Genomic DNA, 25765 nt, shown 5'->3' with positions numbered 1-25765 from the left:
TAACAATCCACATAAGCAAAATAGAAATCAAACCGTCTCCTTCTCCACAACTACATAGTGGTTAAAAAAAGGAACGAAGAACATTTTCGTCGTCTCGAAGAAGGAACCGCAAACTTTCTCCCACTCTCCAAAATCCTCGTCGACATTGTGTTTACTTCGTCTTCCTCGAAATAACTCCCTGTCATTGATACTGTGTCTTCTCCGATATCGTCTTCCCTGAAATTGTCGTCTTCAATCGTTTGTACGAAATCGTCTTCGCCGCATTCTTATCTACGAGTTCGTCTTTTCCGGTAGAATGTCGCGACGTTATATATTGTGTTTTGGTTGAGTTTGTGGGTCAGTTATATATTATATTTCATCTGAGTTATATATTTTGTTGCGACTGAGATAGGGTTATGTTGTGGCTGTGATATGGTTGAGGGTTTTGTTGCGTCTGAGTTAGGGTTTTGTTGCGACTGAGTTAGGGTTATGTTATGACTGAGTAATTTTTATGTTATGGCTGGGTTATCGCTATGTCGTGACTGAGGAATTGTTATGTTATGGCTGAGTTATTGTTATGTTGTGGCTGAGTTATTTTTATTTTGTTGAGTTATTGTTATGTTATGGCTGTGTTATTGTTATCTCGTGGCTGATTTATTGTTGGGTTATATGATCAGATAGATGTTGCTGAAGTTAAATCACAGGATTACCCTCCAAGACTTTACTCTGAAGGATTTACTAACCTACAAAATAAAGATATTAATCACAATTTCCGTCTAGGAAATTTCCCCCACATTAGAGAAACAATAGGACTTGATGTGTGGGAAGAACTGGTGAACTCTCCCATTGGAGTAGTTGCTAGGCTAGCTGTACGCGAAAGCATATGGTCTGGTAGTACTGTACACTATCTACTATGTAGACAGGTTCGAGTACATAAGAAGGAGATATGGTGTCTCGTGGTTGATGAGGCTATCAGGTTTAGCTTGCTCGAGTTTGGTGAGATCACTGGGTTAAACACAGGTCTATTGCCAACATAAAGTTTTGAACCTGATTAATACAAAGAGTTTTGGGAGGAGTTGAAGGTGCCACTTGGGATGGGACCCAAGTTAGATGAACTGAAGGCAACATTAGCGTTTATCCGCTTTGGAGTTTTGAAAAGCGTAAGTGGTTGGGGCTGCTATTTCTTCTAGCCATGGAAGTCTATTGTTTGCATTACAATTCAAGGATACCTTTTGAAAGTGCAATAAGGGTATTCGACGATGAAGCCATGTGGTCGTATCCATGGGATCGAACTGCATACAAAGTTCTCATTGACTCTATTAAAACGTTGGATCCAGAAGGAGGGTCATACACAATAAGCGGCATGACCGTCGCGTTATTGATTTCGGCGTATGAATCCGTTGCTTGCTTCGGTGAGAATTTTGGGAGAGTGGTGAATAATGAAGACGTTCCGCTTTTGCGATGGGATGGAAAGCGTACACATGCAAGTTTTAATAACTTGTTGGCTGCCAAAATCAAAGAGCATGGCGAGGTAAGGTTTAACGCTGAGTTTTTAGTTTTTTGATGGCTGATTTATTATATTTGATGGCTGAGTTATGTGTTATTTTGGTGGCTGAGTTTAATTATAACCTGGTGTTGCAGGTGCGTGTGAGGAGAATGGTTCTGAAGGACTCAATTGAAGAGATGTTTCCTAAATGGCCGGGTGAATCTGACGACCCACAACTCGTTAGCTTGATAATAGACATACATGCAGGTAGATTTTTGAAAGGTTTTTGAGAAGTGCAGGGGAATGCGCAGGGGAAGGGGAATGAGAAGAAGAAGAAAATGAAGGGTAGAGTTTCGTCAGAAGCTGAGCCACCCACTAAGAAGCAGAAGAAAGTTAAGACACATAACGAAGTGAACAACATTGAAGGTAAAGCTGTTGCAACGGGAAAGGGTTCTAGCGAGGAGAAAAGTAGCAAAGATTTGGAGAAGAAAGTGACTCTGACGACCATTGTGAGTACTCTGGAGAATATTTCCAAAAAATTTGATCAGATTGACTCACGGTTTGATGCTTACGAGTTAGAACGGAACAGACCATTGATGGACCAGAAGACCATTGATGACATGGTGAAAGCTTCAGTGGAGGAGCGTCTGAAAGTTCTAGGGAAAATTCCCGAAAACTATGATAACCTCTCAAACAGCGGCGAAGAAGAATTTTTATCGTTGCCATAAGAAAACAGCGGCGAAGAAGAATATTTATCGTTGAAGAGAAAAGAGGCTGAGTTAAAGAAGCAAAAACTGGCTGAGTTAAATAATCAAGAAGCCGAGTCTAAGAGAAAAGAGGCTGAGTTAAAGAAGCAAAAACTGGCTGAGCTAAAGAAGCAAAAACTTGCTGAGTTAAAGAAGCAAAAACATGCGGGAGAGGACAGTGAATGTGCTGTGACGAACGACTAAGTTCTTGCGGAAGAGAATGAATTTGCGCCGAAGTCCGATGTCGAGAATCATGAAGTGGTTAGATCAGCCGTAGTAAAGGAATATCGGGAGAAACGTGTTCAATTATCTCCAAAAGGGTTTTCATTGACGACAGTTTCTTCACCACCAGTTTTTCCATCCATTGGAGACAATGGAACGACGTGCATGAGGAATAATGTTAAGCCTTCATTAGCAATATATGACCCTCTAGCACCTGTTGATCCGGTGCTATTCGAAAAACTGATGCAACACATTAAGGGAATTCCACCCAAACCACCAGCATCAGCAGATAAACCAGCAGTCCTCTCAGCTGTTCATGAGAGTGACTTGTACAGCATACTCATCCATGAAAGACCGTGGTCGGAAAAGGAATATGGATGGGTGTTTGATAATGTAAGTCTTTAGTACGGCTGAGTTATATATTCTATTACAGCTGAGTTATATATTTGATTATGGCTGACTTATATATTTGATTACGGCTGACTTGTTAATATTCTTTGTGTAGCATGTCGCTGCGTATATAAACGTGCTCATTAAAAGGTCCATGCGAAATCCCACCCCATTCTGGTCCAAGCGGATTGCCTTCATTGACGTTTGGGTGTTAAGTTTTTGGATTCACGATTTCAAGCAGTTCAAGATAAAACCTAGTATGATCACGTTCAAAGGCAATGGTTATGAAGATCTAATAAATGGTAAGCTTCCCCTTGAATGTCCAACAAACTATAAGTGGTATGAAGATGTGGATCTCTTGTACGGATGTCTTCAAACCGGCGGAAATCACTGGGTGGTGTTTCATGTGGATCTGAAGAAGGAGAAGATTGATTGCTACGATCCAATCTTTGGACATGTAACAGTCGAAAGTGAGCAGAGAATACTAGATTCATTTAAACCGCTAACGCTTATGCTTCCCGTGATGTTGAGTGAAATTATACCTGCCAATCTCCGAGCCCCTAGTAAGAAGAAGTTCGCATTCAGAAGGAGGAGCAAAAGATACACTCCACAAAACACCCAGATTGGCGATTGTGGGGTGTATTCGTTGAAGTTTGTGGAGTGTCTAGCGCTTGGTGTAACTTTTGATGGGATAAACGATAACAATATTCAAGGTCTGAGGGTGAAGATGGCAGCAGAGATCCTCGATGAAGGAGGAAAAATGTGATGAACAATTTGCTGTCCAATTGAACATGTGTTTGTTATTTTGTACTTGACTTAAGTTATTAAGTATTTGACATTAGCTAATATATCTCAGTCTTATCGTTTTTATAACTCAGCCATACTCCAAACAAACTCTAAAATCGAAAATGTTCATATAACTCTGCCGAAAGCTTATATGTAACTCAGACGTATCTATTTAAATAACTCAGCCATACATCCACCATACCCTAAAATCAAAAAAATGTTTATATAACTCAGTCGTATCGATTAGTATAAGTCAGCCGTTATGCTATTATAACTGAGTCATACCTCAAACATACACTAGAATCAAAAAGATGAAATGTTTATACTTTAAAATGTTATTGAAACTCCAATTATCAATTTGGAGTGAATATATAATCAACTGAATGTGTCTTCTTTATTGAATTTACGAGTTTAGAATCGATCATGTTCTTGAGGTATACGTTGTCATACGATTACTTAAAACCTTACATTTAGATATAAGGTGTGAGCAATATTTAAAACTCGTAAACTATTATTGTGTTATTTATCATGATTTTGTGTTATTTATTATATTTCTTGCACCATAAATCCAAATCCTAAACCTAAATCTCCAAAAAATCAAACCTAAACCCTAAACCCCAATTACTAAGTCAGCCGTAAATGTTAAAGTAACTCGGCCGTAAAGTATAACTTAATCTTGACGTTTGGCGGGAAAAAGATAACTGAATCTTGGAAAATTTTAACTCGTGACGTTTGACGTTCTATATTCATCTCTATATATTGTCCCCTCTCTTACACCTTTTCTTACTCCTTTCTCTCTCTGGAAATAACCTAAATAAATCTCTCTATCCCCATCAAAAGTTATACCGATTGTTCCTGGTAATTCAATAGGTTAGAGAACAGTGTCAATGCGATACTAAGCTCTGCATATCGTGAAAACCTCCCTCTTCTATACCCTGGTCCGAGTGACTTGCTTGACACAACCAGCACTACCTGGTTCAAATTTTAAGTGATATCTCCCTCGTCATCCCATCGATTCTTTCAGAAGGATGGGTTCTTGATTGGCGGACATACCGCGCCATTCCCAATCATTTTAAGGAACGCTGGTTTCTTCAACTCGCTGTAAGGACGGGATATATGTCCACATTAGATATATCAACAGTTTGTCCACTCTGTCTACATTATGTGTGTTCTCAACAACAGTTTTGTAATATTTTTTGTTGTAGCGCAAAAACACGTCGGATCGAAGACATAATTCGACAGCTTGGACACATTTTAATCTTGTGGCCAGAACGCTATTTCGTTGCCAGATGCGCCATTTGAAGAGCACTTGGGGGAAACGGAGGCGACAAGCCTCCGTGGATGCTAACTAGAGTTTGGCGTGATCTCGTCCACATGTTTGAAGAGTTAAGTCCTGACAATTTTGGTTTCTGACAGTGATGCGTTGTCTGTATTTTGACCCTGATATTTTCTGTTTCTGAATGTAATTCGACACGTCGAATTCGTATTTACTTATGTACTATAATCCAGCTGTATCTGTTAACATAACTCAGCCACAACTTTAAGTTAACTCAGTCAAAGCGTATCAGGTAACTCAGCTGTGAATATTAATATAACTCAGCCACAACGTTAAGTTAACTCAGCCAAAACGTACTAATCTAACTCAGTCGTAAATGTTTCTGTGAAGTTTTATACCACAACGTAGATTATCGCTTGCCCATTTCATTATTAATGGGAGGTTTCCATTTGTTTGATTTGACTGAGTAGTCGATTAATTATGGCGCGTGAGGAATAACTCCGCCAACAATATGAGAATATCGAGACTAATTATGATGAATTTGAAATAAACGGCTGGCACGCATGTGTCGAGTAACTTACAATATCGAGAAACTAAATTTTTATATATTTAATACTTAAAAAGGAAAAAAGTAAACGTTCCCGTTTCACGATGTCGTCTTCTTACTCACCTTAAAGTCGCACTAATGCTTTTTTGAAATTGTTTTGACAATAAAAATGTTTTTCTCATCCTGTGTTTCAGGAAATTCTTACAGACGACGTTTGAACGCGGAAAGAGGAACGCCGATACAATGTTGGTGTGGTGAACCCTCTACATTTTTACATCTGGAAGCGCTACAAATCCAGGAAGAATATACTATTGCTGCGCTAAAGGATATAATAAGGTTCGTTTTAGTTCTTATTTCGCATGTTCTGTAACGTAATACTTAGATTTGGTTATATTGGTGAAAACTGAGACATTTATTCAAATGGGCGGATGAGTGTTTGGTGGAAGAGGTTTAGGATATTAAGTCACTGATAAGTGGCATGAACAAAGACATCTCTAAATTTAGACTTAACGTTACTCAGTTGGAGAAAGAGATTGAAGGATTGAAGACGAAATTTGGAAGAAAAGAAGGAGAATGTATGAGTCAGGGTCGGTGTTTGAGGAATGTGGTTGTTTGTGGGGTTGGAATGGCGTTACTTTGATACTACTACTATTGTGTGTAGTCGTGTTTTGTAATTATAAGTCAGCCTAGGTTTTATTTAACTCAGACTTAACGTATTAAATTACTCAGGCGTCATACTAATGATAAGTCAGCCTATGTTTTATGTAACTCAGACCGTAACCTTTATTAAGTCAGATCTAACTCAGCCGTCATTAAACAATAACTCAGCGACAATTATACTATGCCTATGTTTTATGTAATTATAAGTCAGCCTATGTTTTATGTAACTCAGACCGTAACCTTTATTAAGTCAGATCTAACTCAGCCATCATTAAACTATAAAACAGCCAAAATAAACAATAACTCAGCCTTCATAAAATTAATTTGTTGTTCGACATACATAATGGCATAACAAAGAACTTGAGAACAATACATCTTCACCACTTCCTTGTGTCCCTAAACAGGCTTATCGGTTCAAATCAGGTAAGAACATGCCTATCTCTTTGATCTAGAAACAACGGTCACACATGTTGTTATCCTCAGTCACATCAATGTGCCACAAGCAGAGAAATTGTCGCTCCACAAGATTTGCACATTGGCAACTGTAGAACGACGGAAGATAAGCTGAAGTGAACATGGCCCTATTTTGACGGAACTCATCAGAATGCCACAAACCCCATCCCCATTTCACAGATCGCACTAGTTTCCCGATCCTATCATTTGTTTCTCTTGGAATACCAGCAAAATACTGTCCATGACACCAAAAGATTGCTCGAGTAATTGCGTGTGTATACACAGCACGCTCATGTCCTGCATCTGTTGCACATTTCATTAGAGAAAGCCCTTCTTCTTTAAGGCTGAATGAGAAGAAAAACGGTACACCTTTTATATAAAGTGTGCTTGGATTTCTCTCAGCCTAGCAAGTTTTCAACAACTCAGCAGGCATATTGAGTCCCCATGGAACGAATAATACATCGTAAAAATGGCATACACTATGCCGATCTACTAACGCCTTCATCAACTTGCACGATACTCTGAGGCCATAGAGATCTTGGAAAGAGTTACTGGCCGCACGTTCAACCACCAACGCCTGAATTTCTTTAGGCATTTCAAGATCCGGCAATATTCCATTTACTCTCAGAGGGGTGAAATTTATTTATAGAGAGAGAGAGAGCAATTGTGTAAAACAATAGAGAGTTGAACATGTAATTGTTTCTTATTTATCAGCAGAAAAACGGTTTTCATATCGCGGCGTGTCTTCTTTTAGGCGGGAAGTTATTCCATAACCCAGCCGTAATGTATTTCATTCAATAAATCAGCCGTTTATTATAATAACTCAGCCAAAATTGACTTCGCGAAGTTTCATATTTCAAGACATCAATAATTACGTAGGGCCTATTAAGTTATGTAGGGACTATTAAGTACAGACATTTCGTTTTTCGATGTTTTTGCCATTTCCTCAGCTGTAACTGGCTAATTATGCCGCCATTGTTTTGGCGTGTAAAAATACGTCTGAAACTAATACCAAGACATGACAATCCAAAAACTCAGCTGTAATTCAAAAAAATGAAAATCCAAAACCCAGTCGTAATACAAAAACATGAAAGCAAAACCCAGTCGTAATACAAAAACATGAAAGCAAAACCCAGCCTTAATACAAAAACTTGAAAATAAAAAACCCAGCCGTAATGGAAGAACATGAAAATCCAAAACTCAGCCGTAATAGAAGAACTTGAAAACCAAAAACCCAGCCGTAATACAAAAATATGAAAATCCCTACAACACTTGCTTACATCGGATAAGTTTTCGCATTATGTCCACATCGAGAACATGTGTGTTCTTTCCTAGGACATTTGTTTGCAAGTGCAACTTCTAAAGCATATTTCATCCTATTTTTCTTAGGTCTTCCTGGTTGTTGACGAATTGACGGGGACAAGCATGGTTGGTTAGCCAAGATTTCTGGAACAGGTTGCGCTGAGTCAACCGGTATGACCGATTCAGCATATGCGCTCACCAAATAAGTGCTGTTATAGTAAGGACGGCACATGGATATACAACAAGAATTCCTGTACTCCGCGGCTGCGATTGCGTTTACACATGGTAATTTTTTGCGTTCGAAACGCCGACATGTGCACTTTCGCTGTACCAAATTAACAACATTCAAATACTCGCCAGAAGATCCATATTTAACTTCAGTGTGATGATCATCAATCCTGTCAAATCACATGCAGCAGTTACACGACCCTATTAAGAAAAATAGAATAAATGTGAAACGGCTGACTTATTACATATAAAGGCTGACTTAATAACTATAAAGGCTGACATAAGAACTATAATGGCTGACTTATGTTTACTGTTACGACAGACTTACATGTAGTAGTTTCTCCACACCACGCGTAAGCGTGGTTGGCTACGATCTGGCATCCTCTCTCAGTTCAGCAAACAATCTGGTCATCATAACCCGTATTGATTCTAATATTCGAACAATGTTAAGACCTTTAGCATTCGACAAGGCCCTGTTCATTGAATCCGCTATGTTCGTAGTCATCAAATTGTACCTCTCGCCCGGGAAATGAACACGCGTCCACAGTCGGACATCAGCTCTTTGGAGGTAGCCGTGGAGTGCAGGATTAACCGCTTCAATCTCCTCAAAAATCGCAGTAAAATCAGACATCATAAAATATCTTGCCGCTTTCTTCACCAGACGAAATACATCTTTTCCTTTGTACCGTCCTAATATGTTCTTATATAAATGGTAGGTGCATATTCCCCAAGAAGCTAACGGATACACATTTCTAATTGTGTTTCCTATCGAGTTATGCCTATCCGAGATTATCGCAAGATCCTCGTCGTCAAGAATAAAAATTTTAGTTGCATAAAAAACCAATGCCACGAATCATCATTTTAAGTGTCAACCACTACGAAGTCTATTGGAAAAATCTGAAAGTTACCATCCTGAGCTAGTGCTGTGAGTAGCGTCCCTTTGTATTTACCATTAAGAAACATACGGTTGACGACAATAACTTTGCGCATGAAAGGAAACCCATTTACACTCGCACCAATCGCAAGAAATACATACATGAATCTTCCAAGCTCATCAATTTGAAGATACATAACAGTACTCGGATTTGCCCTTCTTATCATGTATAAGTAAGAAGGCAAGCTTTCAAACCCACACTCAGGTGTTCCCTCATCGATTTCCATTGCAAATTTCATCATCCGGTGTGATTTCCAATAATCCATCTGTTCACATGAAAGAACGATACACATAACTCAGCTTCATCATAAAATTAAGACAGCTACAACATAAAAATAACTCAACCCTAGCTTTATTATAACTCAGCCGCATCTAACATTATAATAACCCAGCCACATTGTATTAATATGTCAGCCGCGACGTTTCATATTACTCAGCCATATCGTTAACATAACTCAGCTGCATCAAAGTAATTATCTTTACACTAAACTGCTTAGTGATGGCTATTCCGACACTCGTAGAGCGAATGGCCGGACCAACGTTGCCGAGAAAGTTCTTGTACAACTCTCCTAAAATATCCGGTGTTGCTTGTCGAGATCGATTAGAACGGTCAGTACAAGAACATGTATGATTCGAATCGTAAATACTAACATAAAACACCGGGGATTCCCCTTGGGTAGAAGCACAAACTCTCCAGAGACATCCCTCAACCCTACCCTTAACAACGTATGATGTCGGGGTTGATGTTTCTACATCAAAATCAAATTGGTACCTCACTGTAAGAAGTTTCAGTCATCTCTCCAAATCGTCTTTACTCTCGTATCGTTGCCCTACCGCAAGGTCTATCGACAACATCTCCAACTTTAGAACCTCCAGATTCCCTTTAGGTCCGCTCATCTCTTCTTGGGAGGTAGCGTTAATGAATCTTCGTCTTCTGTAGGAGACTCACCGTATGAGCTGAATTTATCATCTTCAGATGACGCACTGTCCGAGTCGTCGAACATATCAAGTTGGCTTTCAAATTCATCATCTTCTTCGTTTTTTTGCATATTTCATCATCTCTGACTAAGTCGTGTATTTCTCCTTCCACATTACTAGAGCAGTCATTCTCATTGTCCTCTTATTCTTTCTCCAAACTGCAACCATCGCAACTCCCACGGTAGTTTTCGTCTCTGGACTGAACTTCTGAAGCTTCTACTTGTGAGCAGTCATTCTCGTTACTCTTCTCTCTTGCTCTGTCATACTTGTTGTCTGTAATCTCCACACATAGACGTAGTTGTTCTATTTTCTTTAGGCTTAGAAAACCTTGCAATTCTCGAGTATTGGACACGTAAAGTGGTGGAGTGTCGTGCGCCATTTTTTTCAATGCTTTATTCGAGAACATGTAGCTAAGATGAATATGATCCCTCAAATCATTCAATCCGTAATCATCGAGACCAGACTTTGCGAAATCTTCATGTGTTGTTTTCTCATCTAAATGAAGAAGAACTCTACACTCTCTTCTGTTGACGTTGAATACATATATGTTTTTCTTAATCCAGTTACTGGAAACAATAACTATCGGATCCATAACCAACTGAGAAAGATGAAAATGATAGAAAAATAACATGAACAGTCTCATAAACCAAGTTGTAAATTTCGTTCGTTAGTGATGACATGGCAAATCCGAGTTGATGACATGGCGGATTCCTTGTATGTATCACTACAAGAAAAGTCCACATTGATAGCACATTATAATAGCACGTTTTACTAAACTGCTATCTTAGGTAATTAAAAAAAATTGTATAATATAATAGGGTTATATAAACGCTATTATAGAGTTTCAGTAAGCGGGAACCCAAAATTAGCTTTTCCGCATAATAACTTAGAGAAAATCTTTAATCTAATAATTTTCCCTCTCACTAATCGCGTTTTCTCTATATCTTACCTAATTTTACCCTCTTTCTCTTAGAACCCTAAAATCAAGTGAGCTCGATTCCGCTTCTCCCATCCGCCATTTCAGCCCCATCTTTTTGCTATCTGATAATTTTTGTGTCATATATGCGCCATCTCTGTCGATACTAAAGTTTCAGTTTAGGTTTAGAACGTATAATGGTTGACAAGGCTTGGGTTCATCTTAGCAGGTAATGACTTTAACATACAACGTATGTTATCTTTCAGTAGGTGTTTAGAGACTTAACTTGTTTTTTGTTTTCCTTTTCATTATCATTGAAGAGTTGATCCTTCTTATGAGAATGGAGCTACAAAGTTTATACGGGATGTGGCTGAAGCTTTGGGAGGGTTTGATATGATTGTATCTCCTTGCATTGACTGCCGCAATATAGATCTTCGCTCAGGAGATGTTGTAGTTGACCATCTCGTTACTAGGCAAATGGAGGAGGCATACAAGAATCGGTCTGATTGGTATCTACATGGAGAACTGAACTCAGGGGTTGATTGTGAAAGCAGCACAAGTCAGTGGAATGATGAGATTTTTGGGTTATACCAAGCTTATGAGTGTTTAGATGAAGAGTTAGCGGGTACAGGGGAGTTATCTGAGATGGCAGAGGGAGACGACAAGAAAGAAGATGAATTCTTGGCAAAGATAGCTGAAGCTGAAACACCTTTGTATCTGAGCTGTGTAAATCATAGCAAGCTATCTGCAATTGTTTCATTATTAAGATTGAAAACTCAATGGGTGGTCTGACAAGAGCTTCAATGATCTGCTGGAGACCTTACCGGAGATGTTACCAGAGGATAATGTGCTCCACACTTCACTGTACGAGGTTAAGAAATTTTTAAAATCATTTGATATGGGTTACGAGAAGATCCATGCTTGTGTGAATGACTGCTGCCTATTCAGAAAGTGGTTGAAGAAGCTTGAGTACTGCCCAAAATGCAAGGCGTCGAGATGGAAGACTAATATCTATACTGGCGAGAAGAAGAAAGGAGTCCCACAGAGAGTATTACGCTACTTTCCAATAATCCCAAGGTTGAAGAGAATGTTCCGGTTTGAGGAAATGGTTAAGGATTTAAGTTGGCACTTCAGCAACAAAAGCACTGATGGAAAACTTCGACACCCTGTTGATTCAGTCACATGGGATCAGATGAATGCTAAATACCCTACCTTTGCAGCTGAACAAAGGAACCTCACGCTTGGTCTCTCAATATACGGATTTATTCCATTCAATATGAAGAATTTGATGTACAGTTGCTGGCATGTGTTGTTAGTGAACTACAATTTACCGCCTAACTTATGCATGAAGAAGGAGAACATAATGCTTTCATTGTTGATTCCTGGTCCACAACAGCCAGGTAATAGCATAGATGTGTACTTAGACTCATTGACGATCTAAATCAACTGTGGAGCACAGGAGAGTTAACCTATGATGTTGTAAGTCGAGATACTTTTACTCTGAAGGAAATGCTGCTTTGGACGATCAGCGATTTTCCCGCTTATGGGAATCTTGCCAGTTGCAAACTAAAGGGTAAAATGGGGTGTCCGTTATGTGGTAAAAAAACCGATAGTATGTGGCTAAAGTTCAGCAGAAAACATGTCTATATGTGCCATAGAAAGGGTCTACCACCAGCTCATAGTTTTAGGGGAAAGAAGAAGTGATTTGATGGAAAAGTTGAACAAGGGAGAAGGGGAAGAATACTAAATGGGCGTGAAATTTCTCAAAACCTGAAAAACTTCAAAAATAACTTTGTAAATTTTAAACGATCTGCAAGTAAGAGGAAAAAGATTATTAGTACTGATTTAGGCACTGATAATAAGGGTTTACCGAGTGAGTCAGAGGAAGATGAAGAAGAAGAAGAAGAAGTTCATGTCGATGAGGATGAGTTATCAAGATGGAAGAAGAGGTCAATATTTTTCAGGCGACCATACTGGGAGGTAGATGACGCTTATTGCATGTGCTTTTATGATTTTTAGCATTTTCAATGTGTTGTGATTAACTTTGATTTCCTGTTTTCTTTTTGTTTTGAATAGGAACTTCCGGTGAGGCACAATTTAGATGTAATGCACGTCGAGAGAAATGTGGCTGCGAGTTTAGTTTCAACATTGTTGCACTGTGGGAAATCTAAGGATGGTCTTCCGGCTAGGAAAGATCTGGAGGAGCTTGGTATTAGGCCGGAGTTGCACCCTACAATTCAGGGTAAACGTACATATCTTCCTCCACCACCGTGGTCTTTGTCCAAGTCAGAGAAGAAGATCTTTTGCAGGAGACGATTTGACTTCAAAGGCCCAGACGGATATTGCTCTTAACATATCAAGAGGTGTTTTATTAGATGATTGTAAAGTGACAGGTCTGAAATCACATGACTATCATGTCCTAATGCAGCAACTTCTTCCTATTGCGCTTAAAGGGTTGTTACCTAAAAGACCTCGTCTAGCAATTTTGAGATTGTGCGCATTCTTCAGTATGCTGTGTCAGAAAGTGATTGATAGGGAGAAGCTATTGGTTATGGAAGTTAAGATTGTTGAAACTCTATGCTTGTTTGAAAGATTTTTCCCTCCGAGTTTCTTAGATATCATGGTCCATTTGACTGTGCATCTAGGAAGGGAAGCTCGGCTTGGTGGACCAGTTCAATTTAGATAGATGTACCCAATTGAGAGGTACTATATATATGATTGTTTTACATTTCACTTTGCTTTAGCTAATCAAACTTTACTCACCTTCGTTTCAGGTATATGAAAGTCCTAAAAGACTTTGTGAGAAATACTGCAAGACCAGAAGGGTTCATCGCTGAGTCATATTTAGCTGAAGAATGCATCCGGTTTTGCAGTGAATTTTTGAAGAAGACAACAAATGTACAAGATAAAATGGACAGAAACATAGAGTATGAGAACAATTCCATCTTAGAGGGTCTTCCAATATCCACCGGCACTTCAATTACACTCACTGAAATGGAAAAGAAAGTAGCACATCTTGCTATCATTTAGAACATGGCTCTCGTCAAACCATACGTAGAGTAAGTACAACACTTTATTTATCTTCCATTTCGCACTCATTTATATGTATGATCAACCAATTGATTCATTTCTTTTGATTTCAATCTTTCACAAGTGAGCATCTACAGCATTTACAAGACTCATATGACAAATGTCGCCGAGATGCATTAACTTTATGGAGTATGCACACTAAGAATTTCGCATCTTGGTAAAAAAACACGTTAATTTTTGTTTTCATAATTTCTCTTATTACTGTATACATGTCTTTGACTTGTTCTTACCTTGTCAGGTGCCTCTTGATTCTACAGAGCATACAAAAACACTTAAGTTGATAGCTTATGGTCCACGTTGTTCTGCAAGGTCTTACACAAACACCATAGTAAATGGGCAGATGTTTCTTACAACATCAGTTGACAGGAGAAGTCAGAATAGTGGGGTTTATTATGAGGCTACTGCAGTTTGTAGATCTTGTGCCAAAGATACATCACAGGTTGTTGATATGGTTTCTTACTACGGCAGTCACTGACATCATTTTGATGGATATAACTCAGAATATAACTTAGCCGTTAATATTAATGGGACGGCTGAGTGTGAAAAATACGGCAAAAGTGTGGAAAACACGGCTTAGAACTAATATCGAGGCCTTTATAATACTTTATTATTTAAAAACTGATTTAACATTCATAGTAATACTTTTCTATAATATTAAACGTCCCTTACAATAATGGGACGTTTCGTCTTTCTTGATTTGACCGTGATGATAATTAATTATGGCGCTTCAAAAGTGTGGAAAATACGGCTCAGAACTAATATCGAGGCCTTTATAACATCGAGACGATAATACTTTAGTTTTTACAAAGTTTGATAAGACTTTGCATTAACGATAACTCAGACATAATTAAACGATAACTCAGCCGTAAATTAATGATAACTCAGACATAATCAAACGATAACTCCGACATAATTAAATGGTGATTAAAAGACTACATTTTTATTTCTCCCAACAACAACTAATACATCTAACACTCCACCCTAAGACAATCGATAAGTACTGCGATCTCACTTATGTCGTTCTTCATATCAACTAAGTCTGCTTTTATGTGGGCAAATCTTGCTCCATCGTCGCCAGTTTGTTTGCCACAACTACAAACTCTTCATTATGTGCTTCATCAAGCAATTTGAAAACATGGTTTTCACCCAAAATTGCTCCACAACGATAAAACCTTCTTCTCGGATTCCTTACGGTATTTGACGTTAACACAACAGTTGAAGATACACAGTCGCACCTCCTTGGAATTCCACGCCCTATATCCATCGAATTCTACTTCACAACTGTTGCAGACTGGGATTCAGGGTGGGCAAGATGGATGATGGAAGCTTGGATGGGTCGACTAAAGAGATGATCGGATGGGCGATATGATGGAATGCAAGTTATGAACCTAAAAACAAATGCAAAAACAAATGAGATATGATTTCTAATATGATAAAACAAGATAAATAAAGATAGATAGGATGGAATTAGGCTGCTGGTCTTCAGACACTCTCAGCCTAATCAGTTGATGATTGAAGTGGATTGAGGTGGTGCTTTGCTTGCTGGACTGATGTCTCTCTCACGCTTGGCAAACGAATTGGAATGGAAGGATGGGGGATTGAGGACGCCACAAGACTCTATGGAAAGGAGCCTTGATAAGTCAAGGTGCTTTGGAGCTGCTTCACACAAACTCAAAAGACTTAGAACAATAGTTTTAAGAAAACTAGAAAACTGAATAATTCTTATTACTTTCAAAAATGGGTGATTTACAATGAAGCAAAGACTAGAGCTTTATAGGCTCGACAAGGACAGACTCTAACAGTCATAAAATGATAAAAAGAAACAAAATAACTTGAACTTAAAGTCTTGGGAGCAAAGGCTTTGATGACTCCATGGAATATAGCCGTTAGGCTTGATTTGCTTCCTTCCAAAAGAGAAACTTGTGAAGACTTGTATCTTGATAGCTTCTGGACGTGGCCATGATCTTCAAGCCTTCCTGAAATACTCCTTGGCCTCAGTAAAAGAGAATATGGCCGTTGGTCTTGGGCAAAAATCTGTAGAAACTTCTCCAAAGCATTTAGTGTAGATGTTGCCAAATATGGAAGGTTGATGGGAAGAGAGATCCGCCTGATCTCCTGGGTGCTGGTCCAGCTGAGGACGTCTTGGATGTCTTCTGACTGGTCTAGAGTATCTCCTGGTTCCCATAGATAGCCCTGGGTCGAACCAAGTTGAATTGGTTGAAGACTTTCCTTAAATGATGTCGGTTTGGCCAATTGATGCAAACCGGCTTGATCTCTTGGTTTGATTGGGATCCGCCTTATCCAGTGTGGCATGGTGCTTCCTATGATGTTGTAGCGTGTCTCTGAATGACTTAGAAGGTCTCCTGGTTGCCATTCTTGAGGTTGGTTCGATGTGAAACCCGGATCTTCCAAATAAGGCAAGTATAGAGCTGGTTTGGCCGGTTTTGAGAAATTGATCATATCTTCCCATTTCCTTGACAATTTCTCGAGATCTTGGGCTTTCTGGAAAGATAATAAACTCCTCTTGACTCCTACGATCGGTTTTGGTTCAGGCCGCTTCTTCTTTGGGCTTGAATTCTCTTCTAAAGTCGCATACTCGCAGATGGACGGGCTGAGAAACCTCTGAATTGTAAAATTCATAACTTCTTCCTCCGTGAATATTTTGGGCAGATTCCAATTGGCCTGGACTCCTTCTTGAGTGTAGAATCCATAAATATTATGCTCGTGATTTAAACCCTCCTGGTTTGTAAGATATGGTATTTTTAGTGCATGTATGTCCTGGTTGGCGCCTTGGCTGGTTGAGTAGGTGTTGGGTCGACCTCTGGTTCAGCTGCTGAATTGCTGGCCGCAACAACAACACACAAAAATGATTGAAACTATGCCAAGGCGAAACACACAAAATGCTCAAAGCGATTTTATAAAATCAAGTAAAAAACCAATATATGATCTCGGATTTGACGAAAGAGACTTACAGTTAATCCTCTCTTCTGAAGAACCCTAATTTTCAAATTTGGGGGTTTTTGGAATGAGCCTTGCGAATTTAACTTATGTGAGCTAACATGTCGATGTTTTCTCTTTAAATGAAACGGAGTGTTTTGTTTTAACGGAGAAACGTGAACTGTTGACGACAAAGGTTACAGAGGGGCGAAAACATTAACGGACATAAAGATATCTCAGACTTAATTAAACGATAATTTAACCGTAAATTAACGATAACTCAGACATAATTAAACGATAACTCAGCAATATAAATTAACGATAACTCAGACATAATTAAATGATAACTCAGTCGTAGTTAAACGAAAACTCAGCCGTAACCATTAACATAAACCCATACATTAATATGTTGTTCTACATACATAATGGCATAGCAAAGAACAAAAAAATATAGGTTTCTGATACAATGCATCTTCACCACTTCCTTGTATCCCTAATCAAACTAATTGGTTCAAAGTCACGGAAGAACAGCCCTACCTCTTTGATCCAGAAACAGCGGTCACACATGTTGTCATCCTTAGTGGTATCAATGTGCCACAAGCAGAGACATTATCGCTTCAAAGAGGAGCACATTTGCAACTGCAGAACGACGGAACCGCTGAAATGCACTCGGCCCTCTTTGTGCGGAACGCATCACCGTGCCACAAACTCCATCCCCATTTCATAGATCACACTAATTTACCGATCCTGATAACGGATTCCCTTGGAAAACGAGCAAAATACCCCTCATCATCATCCCAAAAGATTTTCCGAGTCATTGCGTGTGTATACACAGAACGCTCATATCCTGCATTCGCTGCAAGCTTCATGAGAGCAACTTCTTCAAGGTTTAATGTGAAGACAAACTGAACACCCTTTATATAAAGTGTGCTTGGATTTCTCTCAGCGTAGCAAGTTTTCAACAACTCAGCAGGCATATTGAGTCCCCAGGGAACGGATAACACATCATAAAATGGGCATACTGATATAGGCACAGAAACCACACCTGAACCAGGGGCCAACCGGATGTACCATTCAACCAACCGAAGGACCAACCAGGATATGTGTTCAGTCAAATCGGCGTATCTCCGCAACAAGGAGGAATTTTGCAATGAAACCAATTTTCATGTATTCTAAACTCAACTAGGAGTCAACCCCAATTGGAAGAATCTCGAAAACTACTCGGACCAGGAAGATACGAATTTTACAAACCGGAGGTTCTCAATCTCGTCCATCTGCGAGCATCCGAGTTTAGAAGTTGCTTCAAGCCCAACAAAGAAGCGTTCCGACAAAAACCAAAGTATGAACTTCAAGATGGATCTCTTTTCAAGCCAACAAGCCCAAGAAGAGGAGAAAATACCACGGAAATCTCAAGATACAATCATTTTTCCAGAACCAGTCAAACCGAGCAACTTATGGAAAGATTGGACAATCAACTGGTCCAATTGTTTCCAAACCGAGGTCAAGCAACCAGGACGTATTCTACATGGTCCAAGGCTTCCAGAATACACATCCAACCGTCCAGAAGAGCCTCCCCTCATCTTTCCCTACACCAGGAAGCATAGGATTAAGAGGATCTTCATTTACACCAAGTTTCCTTTTTCAAAATCACTCACAACTTGGAGTCTTGGAGAATAAATCACCAACGGCTATTTTTCCACGACCAGAGCTTCCTGAAGCTACTTGCAATGAACCTAGACGTCCCAAGACACCATGCTTTCTTGCCCAAACTTTCCAGATTCATGGAGATCATCAAGTTCCCCATTTTAAGCCAAAAATCCCTTTATCCTATTCCAACCGTTAGTTTTTATTTTCCTTTGCTATCTTTCTGGTTTTTAGCTTTGTAATCATTGGCTCCAGAGCATATATAAGCTCTTGGTCGACCCTTATAAGAAACCACCTTTCAATCCTTAAGAAATAATATTCAGGTTGTTTATTTTTATCAATGAGAGTTTTTGAATAGAAATCTGTCCTCAGGATACTTGAGTGATTCGTGTGTTCTATTGATTCGTCTAACATAGGTTGTTTGTGTGATTCAACAGCCAGTGTAATTCCAGAGTAAGAGAGTCAATCAAACCCACGGATTGAGAGAGTCAATCATCATCTATCTGACATCATTGGTCCATCTTCCATCATCAATCATCTATCGATAAACCATTCCATCCCTTTATCTGTTTAGCTCTGGTTCTTATCTTAATTATTCATAAACTAATTGTTCTTCATTGTTTCCAGGTTAGATTGGATTAAAAGGAACAGCAAGTCGGTCATCTTCACCATCTTTTCATCCGGTCTTCATCCTTACCGATAAGATCGCCCCATCGCCCATCCATCTCATCGACCCAGCTTCCCAGCCTGCAACATTTGGTATCAGAGCTTAAAGCTCCTACATCAGGTGATATCAATCCATATCTATCCCTGTTCTTGTTTCATTCCTTGTTAGTTTTCATTTATAAAATCAAAAAGCCATAAAAATTGTTATTTGCTTCGAGTTTGAATTTTGCATTTTGTGTTCTTGACAAAAGAAAATTAAGGAAGAAGGAGTTATCTTGTTTTGATCCACGAAAATCTTTTGAAACATCAGAGTATAGTTGTTTGCATTCATTCCCATCAGCTCCACTTGCCATATTTGAATTTTTTTTGCATTTGTTCATTTCATAATTTTCATTTTCGGTTTATTGCATTCAGATGTAAAAAAAAAAATAAAAAAAGAATCTCATATTTATCTCATACCATTTCGTGCATACCATATAATAATTATATTATGCATTTAAATATCTAAAAGAAAAAAAATTATTTAGTCTTTTGCATTAGATATATAGAATTGTTTCCATTTTATTTTTTGGTTTTGCATTGCAAACCAAGAAAAAAAAAAAAATTGCATTTGTTACTTGCCATTATTTTTGTTTGCATATTTCATATTAGTCTGATTTAGTTCTTGCATCATTTTTGCATTAAAAAAACAAAATAAAAATATTTTTGCATCATTGTTTTAGAAAAGTTGGTCCAAAGCATTTTTATTATTTGTTTGCATAAGGATTCGACCACTGCCTTTAAAATCACTTAACTACATTGTGTATTTTTCATCTCAGGTACCATGGATGAGGAAGATCACTATTGGGAAGAAGAGCAATCCATGCTTGATGAAGAAAGTAGTTGTGGAGATGATCAATGGTCCGACGATGGCTCCAACACTGATTTTGAAGAGGATCCTTATGTAGGAGATCCTGAGCCAGTACCACCAGACCCTTACCATGTTGATAACCACTCCACTTATTGTTCTAGAAGAGAAGCTGGCCTAGAAGAAGGCTATGAAAGTGGTTCATGGAAGGAAGCGGTTGGAGTTGAAAACTGCCTAGAAAACAAAGAAGAGTGGGAGCATGAATCTGATGAAGAAACTCAGCTCCAACTGGACGTCAAAGAGGACTCATGGGAGGCTCAAACCCATCCTGACTCTGATCAAGAAATAGAAGAGATTTCTTGGGCTGGAGTACCATTCTCTGGTCCGGAGGAGAGACAAGCATTGTCTATGAAGCCTTACCGAGATTTTGGGTCATGGTATGAGGAAACTGACTCTCAAATCAGTGAAGATGAAGCAAGGCAGCCCAGCCATGAGGCTGAGATCCATGGATATGATCTAGGCGTGCCTGAAAAGGAGGAAGCCATAAGTAAGGCCGGAAGAAATGTTAAAGAATCCCAACTTGCCTTGCCTGAAGAGGAAGAACTTGAAAGTGAGGCCGGAAGAAATGTTACTGAGCTTGAAGCGTCCTCCATCAACCTTTCTGGTTATAACAAAGAAGCTGCTGCTTATCAACAATGGGAGGACAATTTGAAAACCTGGTACCACAGTTACCAACTATCTGATGAGAAGACTGATGACGAATCTATTGATACTTGGGAAGATTTCAGATTAGAAATGAGGAGATTAGTTGAGGAGGCTGAGAAGGAAACTGCTGCCCAATACCACCAGCCCCAAAATAATGATACACATGCACTCCACACTTCAACTCCACGCTTTAGGACTAGGAGTAAGAAGGCTGATCATCCTCACAGCCCACACGAGGTGAAACCGACCATAGGTAAACCCACTATCAAGCAATCAAAGAGTTCACAGCCGAGTTCACTACAACTTCCAAAAGAGCCAGCAATCCGTCCAAGGTCAAAAGGAACTTCAGAAAATACAGAGAGCAAGGCCACACTATTCCATATTAAAGGAGGTCCACAGCCTGAAGATGAAGCTATGCAACACGGTTTGTAGAAGCCACCAGCATCATCAAATCAAAGTAAGTCCGCTAATCCTAAAAATATTAAAATTCAGACTTGTTATAGATGTCATAAGACGGGACATTTTGCTGTAAATTGTCCATCTAGAAAGTTATTAGGAAGCATATCACTGGAGTTGAAACCAGAGCCAAGTAAAGCAAGTGATAGTCTTGTTCCTTTAGAGCTTTCAAATTATGGATTTATGCACTTGTCTTTGCCAAAAAGTTTTGATCCAGGTATAGGGCAAGGAAATGGGCGACCAAACAAGTCCGAGAGGTTGAAAGAAAGCCAGGAACAGCACCTGGCTTGTCCACAAAACGTTGAAGAAGATGCAAGAAACAATAAAAGCACACAAGCTACCAAAGAGAAAATCATTCTTCAACTAGCTGAAACCATTTGGGTAAATCTAAATTTTACTTGTAAAAATTATAAATTTTCAAACACAGATATAATTCACTTGTTTTCTGCCAAAGTTTTGAGAATATTTCAGGAACAGAGGCCAAAGATCCCATAAGGGATCCACACAAAGAGATCACAAGGTGTCTAATTGCCAAAGGAAAGCAAGAAGTTACCATCAACAACTTCTTGATTCTAGACGCTCCATCATATCATAAAACAACATCCAGGAGGCCATACCAATATAGAGGAGTAGTCCGGTCGTTCCTACTCAAAGGAGAGCCACCAGATTTGTCACCAAAGACCAAACCGACAAAATACCAAGGTAAGGCCCTAGAATCTCAAAAGAGGATGAAACCTGACTTGCTCTATCTTGGTGCAGGTTATCCAGTTTTGAGGTTGAAACCTTTTCAAGAGAGAGGGGATGATATAGGCACAGAAACCACACCTGAAAAAGGGGCCAACCGGATGTACCATTCAGCCAACCGAAGGACCAACCAGGATAAGTGTTCAGTCAAAATGGCGTATCTCCGCAACAATGAGGAATTTTACAATGAAACAAATTTTCATGCATTCTACACTCAACTAGGAGTCATCTCCAATTGTAAGCATCTCCAAAACTACTATGACCAGGAAGATAAGAATTTTACGTCCATCTCGTCTATCTGCGAGCATCCGAGTTTAGAAGTTGCTTCAAACCCAACAAAGAAGCATTCCGACCAAAACCAAAGCATGAACTTCAAGATGGATGTCTTATCAAGCCAACAAGACCAAGAAGAGGAGAAAATACCACGGAAATCTCAAGATACAATCATTTTTCCAGAACCGGTCAAACCGAGCAACTTATGGAAAGATTGGACAATCAACTGGTCCAATTGTTTCCAAACAGAGGTAAAGCAACCAGGACGTATTCTACATGATCCAAGGCTTCCAGAATACACATCCAACCGTCCAGAAGAGCCTCCCATCATATTTCCCTACACCAACAAGCATAGGATTAAGAGGATCTTCATTTACACCAACTTTCTTTTTTCGAAATCACTCACAACTTGGAGAATAAATAACCAACGACTATTTTTCTACGACCAGAGCTTCCTGAAGCTACTTCAAGGAACCTAGACGTCCCAAGACACCATGCCTTCTTGCCAAAACTTTCCAGATTCAAGGAAATCATCAAGTTCCCCATTTTAAGCCAAAAATCCATTTATCCTATTCCAACGGCTAGTTTTTATTTTCCTTTGATTTCTTTCTGATTTTTAGCTTTGTAATCATTGTCTCCAGAGCATATATAAGCTCTTGGTCGACCCTTGTAAGAAACCACCTTTCAATCCTTAAGAAATAAAATTCAGTTTGTTTATTTTATCAAAGAGAGTGTTTGAATAGAAATCTGTCTTTAGGATACTTGAGTGATTCGTGTGTTCTATTGATTCGTCAACCATTCCATCCCTTTATCTGTTTAGCTCCTGTTCTTATCTTAATTATTCATAAACTAATTGTTCTTCATTGTTTCCAGGTTAGATTGGATTAAAAGGAACAGCAAGTCGGCCATCTTCACCATCTTTCCATCCGGTCTTCCTCCTTACCAATAAGATCGCCCCATCGCCCAACCATCTCATCGACCCAGCTTCCCAGCCTGCAACACATACCCTACGCCGATCTGCCAACGCCTTCATCAACTTACATGATGCTCTAAGGCCATAGAGATCTTGGAAGGAGTTACCGGCCACACGTTCAACCACCAATGCCTGAATTTCTTCAGGCATTTCAAGAATCGGGAAATATTTCATTTTCTTTGAGAGGGGTGACGGAGAGTAATTGTGTAAAATAGAGATAGAGAGTAATTGTGTAAAATAGAGAGTTTAAATTTGTACTGTTTGAGTAGACACATTATTTATAGGCAGAGAACGGTTATATTATCGCGACGTTTCGCTTTGCGACGTTTTGTTTTTTGAGCGGGAAATTAATCCATAACTCATCCACTCAGCCGTAACACAAAAAGTTAAACCACAAAAATCAGCCGTGTCATAGAAACATAAAAAATATAACTCAGCCGTAATACGAAAACATTAAAATCCATAACCCAGCCGTAATATAAAAACATACGATAGTGCTCTGTTCATCGTAACTCCCACTGTAGTTTTTGTCTCTGGATTCAACATCTGAAACTTCTGCTTTTGAGCTAAAACTAAAAAACGTTTTACTCGTCTCTCTCTTGCTCTGTCATTCCGATTCATTTATGGGTCCTTGTTCTCTGTAAACTGGTGGAATGTCGTGCGCAATTGTGTTCTGATGCCTCAATTCATTCAGTCCGTAATCATCGAGTACATACTTTTCGAATTCTTCACGTTTTGTTTTCTCATCTAAATGCAGAACTCTACACCATCTACTGTCGGTGTTGAATACATATATGTTTTTCTTAATCCAGTTACCAGAAACAATAATTACCGGATCCATAAGATCTCTGAGAAAGATGAAAAATAAGATGAAGAAGATAGATAGATAGATAGATAGATAGATAGATAGATAGATAGATAGATAGATAGATAGATAGATAGATAGATAGATAGATAGATAGATAGATAGATAGATAGATAGATAGATAGATAGATAGATAGATAGATAGATAGATAGATAGATAGATAGATAGATAGATAGATAGATAGATAGATAGATAGATAGATAGATAGATAGATAGATAGATAGATAGATAGATAGATAGATAGATAGATAGATAGATAGATAGATAGATAGATAGATAGATAGATAGATAGATAGATAGATAGATAGATAGATAGATAGATAGATAGATAGATAGATAGATAGATAGATAGATAGATAGATAGATAGATAGATAGATAGATAGATAGATAGATAAAGAAGATGAAGAAAAAGATGAACACACACAAACCTAGTTGTAAAGTAGTTCGTTAGCAGTGACATGGAAAATCCAAGTTGATGACATGGCAGATGACATGAAAAACCGACAAACGAATATATAACTCAGCCTACGTAAATCAGCCCTTCTGTACAATGTAAGTCAGCCAAACCGTGAAAACTATTTCAGTAATTAATCTTTTGATCTGAAATCATACATAATTAGGATAAAAAACCATAAATCAGCCGTATCGTCACATAAATCAGCCGTCAACGAATGTTATTCTAATAATTAATGAAAGAATTACATCAAAAGACAGTTTTATGTTTTTATTAACACAATAGGTCAGTTTGTTCTACCAAGACACTTTTCTCTCACTTCTTTCATGATTCTTAACTAAGTCAGTTACTCACTAGTTAAATCATAACCAGTTTCGCTTTTTTCACTCTTCTTCTTTCTCATATCTTATTTTCTAATAACTAGATCTAAAAAAATAAATTTCACTTTCTTCTTTCTCATATCTTATTTTCTTATACCTCAATTTTTTCCAAATATTTTTTTTGACTTATACATCATAAGCACTCCTCCTCCACGATTGAAAATTGTAACCTTAATCATCTTTGTCTTCATCTGTGAACAACCGCTTTTTCTTCTCCACCGAGAGTTTCGTTGTCGGCAACCTCAAACCATGAGCTCTATTACAACATAGCTCTACCGCCGCTGTGGTCGTCAAGCTCGTGCCTAGAGTTGTGGCCGCTAGATTCGTCGTTACTTTAGTCGCAGATCGATGAAAAAGCTTCACTGGTACAACAATGGTGAACTTTTGATTATTTGCACATCTGGTCATTCAACTCTTGTTTATTCTCTAATTTATTTTAAACTTTTGTTCTGTTCAAGTTTGTTCACGAAATTGTCTCAAAACTTTTAATTATGCAATCCAAACCAAACGAATATTCAGATTTTGAAACATTGGTTCCTGCCATTTTGTTTTATTTTCACTTATACCTCAGATGTTTAATTTGCAAATATCATTGAAGCAAACCAAATTTCAAAAGAAATTCAATGATTTTGGACAGTATATTATGGATGACTAGTATAAATGATCTAAATGTAGTACCAAAATTTTATTTTTATCATATGTGATTACTTGAGAAATTTAAAAATGTACACATGTGATTTTTCTTTATTTTTGAACAACTGACTAAAACCTGTTAAAATCATCATAACAACTTGAGAAATGTACAAATAAATCGATGTACCTATTT

The 25765-nt window shown here is 38.5% G+C and overlaps 1 long non-coding RNA gene across 1 annotated transcript; it reads right to left on the bottom strand.

Annotated features, from left to right (window-relative positions):
- Positions 1–313: 313 nt before the first annotated feature.
- LOC117128259 lies at positions 314–24166 on the bottom strand. The gene is made up of 2 exons (XR_004451535.1): positions 22276–24166; positions 314–18189 (listed from the first exon to the last, which is right to left on the bottom strand). It is a non-coding gene; the product is annotated as an uncharacterized LOC117128259 (long non-coding RNA).
- Positions 24167–25765: the final 1599 nt, after the last annotated feature.

The sequence above is a fragment of the Brassica rapa genome, chromosome A09 (assembly GCF_000309985.2).
Source record: "Brassica rapa cultivar Chiifu-401-42 chromosome A09, CAAS_Brap_v3.01, whole genome shotgun sequence".
Taxonomy (NCBI): domain Eukaryota; kingdom Viridiplantae; phylum Streptophyta; class Magnoliopsida; order Brassicales; family Brassicaceae; genus Brassica; species Brassica rapa.
The sequence above is the reverse complement of the archived record's forward strand: the minus strand, read 5'-3'. Positions and strand labels throughout refer to the sequence as shown.